We start from the raw sequence: 7,966 nt of genomic DNA, 5'->3' as shown, positions 1-7,966 counted from the left end.
TCCAGTTGCTTCAGATCCCAACCAATTTACTTTGGACCCCAGGATAATAAACATCTATCTGCCATCATCCTAAATTCCTTCCAGGCAACAAAACAAATGTGTGGAATGGAAAAAAAAATAAATATGAAAATGCATGATTTATTTTCACCACTATCATTATGAATCTGGGCATATCACTTTTATTGCATTTCTGGTTGCTTACGACAACAACAACTACAACAAATAGTACTCAAGTATATCTTCTTGGTGAATATCTTCCTGTAATTCACAACATTAGTTGTTTTCACTGAGTATTTTGAGCTAGCTTTAAGAAGTAGATTGCATTGTCCACAAAGCATATAACTTAAAAAAAAATGCTATGGCTTGTTCAGAATGAAAGAAACCTGAATTCAGGGCTCTTTGAAGCAAAATAAGTGAAACTTCTTTGCAAACCTCTTTTATTTTTTTGGACAAAGAAATCGAACAAACAAAATGGATACTCAGAAAATGTTGATATTTTATTTAAATATGTCTTTATGGAGTTTGTCAAACAGAATCCATACTAAGATCTGAAAAGATTAAGAACATGAGAAGTTCATCAAACATAGGAAAAAAATAATAGCTTTCTTGATCGCATGTCATAGTGTCTGTGTGCACTTCCCAAGCAGTATCCATAGGGCTATGAATGCTTTTAGCAGCTTTTACTAATGTCAGACAGTCAATAAGCATTTCCTGAAAACATCTTTGCTTGGAACCCATATATTTTTTCCTGATAAATCTGAAAAATAATTTAGTGAGAAATGCAAACTAGCTTTACACTTGTCTCCCACTGCATAAGGTAGAAGAAGAGAAAAAGAATGACAACCTATATCAGTTTTAAAAATTTTTAAATTAAGACAGTTATACTAGACAACTTTGGACCAGAGCTCCTGTAAGACTTTCATGAACCCAAACTCTTTTGCCCTCGCAGTCCCCCTTCTCCATTAAATGAATATTTGAAGTTATATGTTGGTATACAGACAAATATACCAATGATATATATTAAACATTTTCTACTTAAGAGTTCAGATCTTCTTTTGAGTTCAAAAGAAATTAAAACAGCTCCTGGGCTGTTAAAAATAGTGTGGGCCTTCCCTCAGTATGGTGACTAATGGATCAACTTCCTCTGCGTTAGAACAAGTTACAAACCAATTAACTTCTTTCCTCCCCACTTTGAAATCACTTAATTCTTTTGGATATTAAAGAAGGGGGGGGTCTATTGAAGTTGTTAATGTTGGGTGCATTTGTTGGATCTCCTTGGTAATTCTCTTTTTTGTTTGTTTTGTTTTGCTTTTTAGTCTTATTTTCTCAGAGTGAAATAGACATGAAATAGGATGTGGAAGTCACCTGGAGTGTGTCATTTAAGGATGTATATGTAAACTTAAACTTGTGAAAGATTATTCTTTTGTGTCTTCTGTGCAAATGACAACACTGGTTAACTGTGTTGTCAAAGGATCTTACAGGTATGAGAACAATTGGTCCAGCCTGTGAAATGTGCTCCAAGGATCATTTGACTTTCCGTTACGCCCAGGATATTGTTTGCAATATAGATTCCTACCATCAAATCAGAGTTTCTCAGAGTGGAGCTCAGGAAATTTATGTTAAAAATATCTCTAGGTGATTTTTATGGATTTAAAATGTGAGACCCAGAAGTTTAATGATAAAATCTCTTCAAAGTCTGAGATTTTATGATTTTAAGATCAATACCTGGAAAAAAAACTCAAGTGTATACTGAGGTAATATATTAGGAGTAAAGTGGTCCAGACTTGTTTTACCTATTGACTATGCAAGTGAAGTAGCTTCCTTTGTCCCCCCACTCCAACCCCCCTAATTTTTGCTGTTGAAGTCAGGAGAATTGCTTTTCAGTCACATAGGTAGCCTAATCGACTGCTATCAGAGAGGTTTCATCGGCGTGTTTGTGCACAGGGATACTACTTCTTAGATGCCTGTGGTGTTGATGGCCTGCATGCTGCCTTGATCTAGAGCCTCTGGGATTCATTCAGTGCTTTGATGATGCACTAAATGGCACCGGATGCTTTGTAAGAGTTCAGGAATCTTCCTTGTTGTTTAATTCATTCTCAGTGAGTGTCTTTGGAATAGGAGAGACTAGAGTTTATCTTGTTGGTATTCACTTACTTGTGCAAATAGATGAAAAAAATACTATCTCCCACATGAGAAGGACTTACTGATAGATTTTTATTCTTTACAAGAAGATAGATTTTTGTTTGTTTCTAAAGACAGATTCAGGTTTTACTGATTAGCATAATATGTGCCTGTAGAAAATTCAGAAACATAAACAGATAAAGACGATATTAGTTTATGTGCTGTGTGCTGCCGAAGCGAGCACAGATAAAGATGATATTAGGCAACTCTAAGATGTTGACGTTTAGATTCATTGTTAACACTTTAGTACTCTCCTTTCTGAAGGTCTGTGATGCATGTGTGTGGGTGAATATATTCATATAGTTCCACCCACATATTCACATAGTTGAGACACACTGTATTTGCAATTTTATTCCTTTTAAAAACCAAAAAATGATTTTAAAATATTTATATTGGTCTCATAATATTCTACCTTATGTATTCACATTACAATTACACATTACTTATGACAGTCTGCTCCATTAAGGATACATGTTAGACTATATTTTCATTATTTCCCTAGGAAGATAAAGTAATTAAATTACACTTGCTAAAAATGGGTATTTAAAAAAATACTGATACATGTTATAAAGTTGGTTTTCATAAATAGTCTTTCATTTTTATTGCAAACATAACAAACACTAGCCTTGAGAGGAAACACTTGTAAAGTCTCTTGACATTTTGAGATATTTGATTCAATGACTGAAAAAAAATCATAGTGGTGGATGGAGTCTATGGCAATAACTAATTGGAGTACTGAGGAATAAGAGAAAGTGGTATTTCAAAATGTCCACTATATTGTTAATATTATGTTACTGCTTCAGAAAGCCCTATAGTAAAGAAAATCATTAGATTACCAAATAATTCGGAGCTAGTGGAAGAACTTTACAGAAATAGGAAACACTTTAGAGTAGAAGAAAAAAAAAACAGATTTGAAAAGAAAGGAGCTTTATAAATCTTAGGCCTATAGAAAGATTTGAATTTATCACATATTGCTAAGGTAGATACACAGTGTGTTATGGAAGAAGAATAATAACTCTCTTATGATTTACAGATAGTAATCATGAATGATTCAAAGATATAATGGTGAAAAGAATTTAAGTCTCCACTCAGCCTCATCACAAAAGGGGAAAAAAAAAAGTTTCAATTAGGTGCTTATGAGTTCCAAAATAAAGGAAAGAAAAGAGAAAATTTTAGGAAGGGAAGAAGTTCATTAACGAAAGGTCGGTATTAGCAAGTTAGCTATGACTAAGTCTTTCTAAGACTCAGTTTTCTAAGAGGCTGAATAAAGAGAATAGACATAATTTAACATTGCCCAGAGGAGGTAATTTTGACATTCTGTTTGTATTAAGTCCCAGTTTTTATTCTACCACAAGAATGACTCATTAATTGCACCATCATGATCCTAGGGATTTCAGTCCCTGAACCCAATTAGTTTAGTAAACTGGACAGTTTTAATACAAGTACCTAGGATCCTTGCTTGTTGGGACTACAAGGGAGAAAAAAAATATTATCTTTCTAGTTATTTTGGCTGGTCTATTCAGTACATGGATATAAGACAGATTAACAGGAGAAAGACAAGTTTAATTATATACGTATAGGAACCCCATAAAAAATATGGGACCTAAGTCAGTCAGTTGAAGCTTATATAGTCATTCTGAGCTAAGAAATGAGATAGGGGCCTGGGGCTTGATAGAGGAGGAGGGTAATTCACAGGACATTAAGGAGAGCAGATGTCTGGTAATTAGATGTTTGCCCTGCCATATAGGTAGGTCTGTCAGATAAAAAGTTATCTTTGGTTAATAGCTCTCTTTTTGGGTGAGGCTTCCCATCCAAATTCCTTTAGGCAGATAAGGGAGAGGTAAAAGTTTTTCTTGAGTCTGCTGGGTCTTGATTGCCTTCAGCTCAAAATAATTTATATACCAGAGTGACAGACATATTTTGAGGTCACATATTTTGCTCCTTCTCAGTCCTGCTTTTGCAACTTTCTCAAGAAGTTTCACAGTCCAGAAGATGAGTTGGTAGATTGCTTTATCTCACTGAAATAATCTCTCAGTTTTTAGCCCTAAGAATTGATCAGTTCAGTTAAATCGTTGTGTCTGGTTTTAGGAGGCAGTGATGCGGGTGGGCTCCCAAAGTTAGGCCTATGGTGCAAGCAATCAGGTATTGAATAAGGAGTATTTCTGTGGAAACAAAAGAAAAACAGCGGATAAGAAATGGAGCAGGCTGTAATCTCAGTTTCTGAGTTATGAATGCACCCAGTCTAGGTCCAGCTTGGAGGATTTTGCAATGGACGATATAGACAGAAGCATTCTGATAGATGGCCCTGATTTGTAGCTTAATGTCTCTGATAATCTTTTTGAGGGATTCATATAGCAACAGGCCTAATATTTCCTGTATATGGGCCACTGTGGTGATTTCTCTGAAATTTCTATCAAGTTGCCCAACTTCAGTGTGCATGGTTTTGGAGAGAAGGGCAGCTTTAGTTCTCAGTGACTCCAAGTCAGAAGGGTGGAAAAAAAATTGGAAATTTCAATTTGAAGAGATTTAGCCAAATATCAGAGGATATTAGAAGAATTCAGGATCTAGTCCAGTTTAGAGATGGAATCTCAAAGACAATTAACAATACTGGAATCTGATACCTACAAAGGCATGTTAGTGACGCAGCATGTTTCTCTCTACCATCATCTGCATATTTATCAAAGATAATCACAATATAATCACTATATAATATAATCACTAATATGCTTGGAATTTAAATCTACTTTTAATACATTTGGTCTGATTATTTACATAAGTGCAGCAAGACTAGTGATTGATTGACCATGTATCTTTTAATCTCCTTTGCTGGAACTTTTCATAAAGAATCTCAGATTGGACTTTTAAAAAGTCTCTTGAGGCTAAGAAATCACACCAAAGATTCCCCATCAGACTTTGCCTGCAATGTCTATTGGTTTGGGTGAATTCCTCCTCTCTTCTTGAGGTCCCCCAAATATCCTGAGTTTTCCATCCCTGCTAGGAGTTTTCCATTGCTTCCTTACTCACCTGGTAAGTCCATTGGAAACCCTATAAACAAAATACCAGCACAATATTTCCAAGGGGCTTTATTGGCTCCATAAAGTCCACCTTCATTCCTTAGAGCTGTCTGGTTATATCTGAGTCTGCATATGACTCTCAAACATTTCAGTCAAAGCCTTAGTAATGTAACCAATGCTTCTAATTGTGTCCTTTTACAAGGAAAACAGAGTCTCATCGAACTTTTGCAAATAATTAACTATATTGCCATAAAAAGAATACTCAAGAGTTTTCCAATTATGGAGGGATCAGGTAGAGAGAAAAAGTAAGTGTTTCATCTCTATTTACAAAGATATATTTTACCAATTTGTTGTAAGCTGTAGTAAGAGAAAAAAGAAAAAGAAAACCTTTCATTAAATCTGGAAAAATAAAACATTAAAGAACAAGCAAGATCATAAACAAATTGTAATCATCCTTCTCAGTTCATGAAGTCCCATGTAATTAATAGTCTTTCTGTTTGAAACCAGTTTTCTCATTAGTTCTGGAAATTCTTACCCAGTTCAGTTTTATGATCTTAAAGTTATCAGAAACCTGTGCTTTGCATGAGTTTCCTTGAAAATGAAGCACTTTTGCAAACACTTTTGCAAAAGCTCAGGGCAAAACAATAAGCATCTGTTAATGACAAGACTTCAAAAATGACCTGATGAGAGTTTACTACAATGCAATTGATGAGAAAATTTGCTTATTTCTAACACATAACATTTTAGGATAATGACCGGAATTATGACTGATACATTATACCAGGATGTATTAGATTTTCAGGGGTTTCATATAGTTTGTAGAACAATGCAACTTGAAGAAGGAAAACATTTGGTCAAATTGGATCATAGGTCACTGTGAAACAATTATCCATTTGACCACAGTGACAATTAAGGATCTTGAAGACAAATACTAAAAATTATACACTCATAAAAAAACAAAATAAAAGCCAATCTTAACTCTTAATATAAAAGACTCAGCTTTTATAAGTAATCAAAGACCTTGCACACAGACACAGGAAATTGACTAAAGACAAATTCCTTGTTCTTTTAGGCAGATTACTTTATAATATAAAGAAAAATCTTTTATAATTTCTTATAAAGAACAGAGCAATAGTCCAAGAAAACTGTTATTTTAAGAGAGAGAAAAAACAATTTTTAATTTTGTACCTTTCATATTAAAATTCATTTAACTTAATCAAATTTGTTCTAATATTAGCCAGCTTGACCATACATTAATATTCCTTTCTAAAGATTAATTTTTCATAAACCCTCTATAACTTTCTTTTTTACATCCAAATTTTGTCTTATGTTTTTTTTTTTTTCTCTTTTACTTTAAAATAATTAGCATCTCTTTAGGACAAAATTATTTTCTTTCCTTCAACAAAAGTGCATTTTTACAGCTCATACCTCTTTTTACCAAAACACATCTAACTTTGCTTACATAGAGAGTTGTTTCCCTTTTTTTTTTAGTTGTTTTGACTACATTTGTTAATTAGAATTCTCAACCTTTAGAAATTTTAACTAAGAAGTGAGCAATTGTAAATTATCTGTTACACCAGAATTCTTCACACTGGCATGTATATGAATATATTTCATATTTTCTAGATGTACATGCTTCCTAATAATATATTTTTTTTTCAATGTGGCATACCTGTTTACTGATAGACCCAAACAGCCTTAAGTTCTGTTATAAAAGGAAGCTTAAATAAGATAAAGTAATTAATTCTTCAATATTTTATCTTCAATATTCAATATTTTATCTTATTTGGAAATGACCTGAATAATTGACAAACTTATCATTTAGCCCAACTTAGCAAAAATTTAAGGTTTCAGGCTACCAAAAAGATTTGGGGAAACTATTTCACCTAAAATATTTTATTCTATTTACATCGCTTGATCCTAACAATTATGCTTAGATTACTCATGAAAATTTCATGAGACATTAGACAAAATCAGCCATCATTCCAGGCTATTTTACTTGCAGACAAATTTTTGTAGGAGATATAATATAAACTTATTTGACTAGTAAACCCAGGCAGAAAACGTTGTCTATCTGCATTATATTCAATGTTGATAACTCTCAAGTCATACCTATTTTAATTAAACTAGTGAACATAAACTAACTTTAAATTGAATAACTTTCCAAATGATGTGAACCTGAAATGGATTTGGGCTGCTTTCTGTTATATTTCTGAAAACTTTAGGAATACAAAATTTATAAGCCCTTAATTTTAAGCCAATTAAACAGAATGTTTTCCAGATTAATTTTCGCAATATCACTTGGAGGTAGAAAAATATATGTATGACAGAGACTTGTGTCTCTGTCAGACAGAACAATTTAGAGCTACCTGCTTAAAAACTTTTTGCTAATATTTATGGAGAAGATTTTAAAATTTGTTTGTTCTTGACAAATAATCTTAAGTAGTTTGTGGTCTAAAGTTTGAGCAAGAGATCCTTTCTAACAGTTATATTTTAAAAGACCCCCTCCCCACCATCTTTTTCTTCTTCTTCAATCTTAGGAATTGGGGTAGTTTAATTAAAAGTTAACATTTACATTCCAAAGGCACAGGGAAAGACTGCAATTTCCTCCAAGAAGCAATTGGTTTCTTAAGGCCAATATTTGTAAGCATTTATTTGAGATAAATAGAGGATTTTAGGATTGATAACAAGAAATAAGTGAACTTCAAATTCTCTCTGGAGTTGCAGTTTTAGTTTTGCAAACATTTATAAGGGAAGGCCAGTTGCTCCCA

Source organism: Vulpes vulpes, chromosome 6 (genome assembly GCF_048418805.1).
Source record: "Vulpes vulpes isolate BD-2025 chromosome 6, VulVul3, whole genome shotgun sequence".
Taxonomy (NCBI): domain Eukaryota; kingdom Metazoa; phylum Chordata; class Mammalia; order Carnivora; family Canidae; genus Vulpes; species Vulpes vulpes.
The sequence above is the reverse complement of the archived record's forward strand: the minus strand, read 5'-3'. Positions refer to the sequence as shown.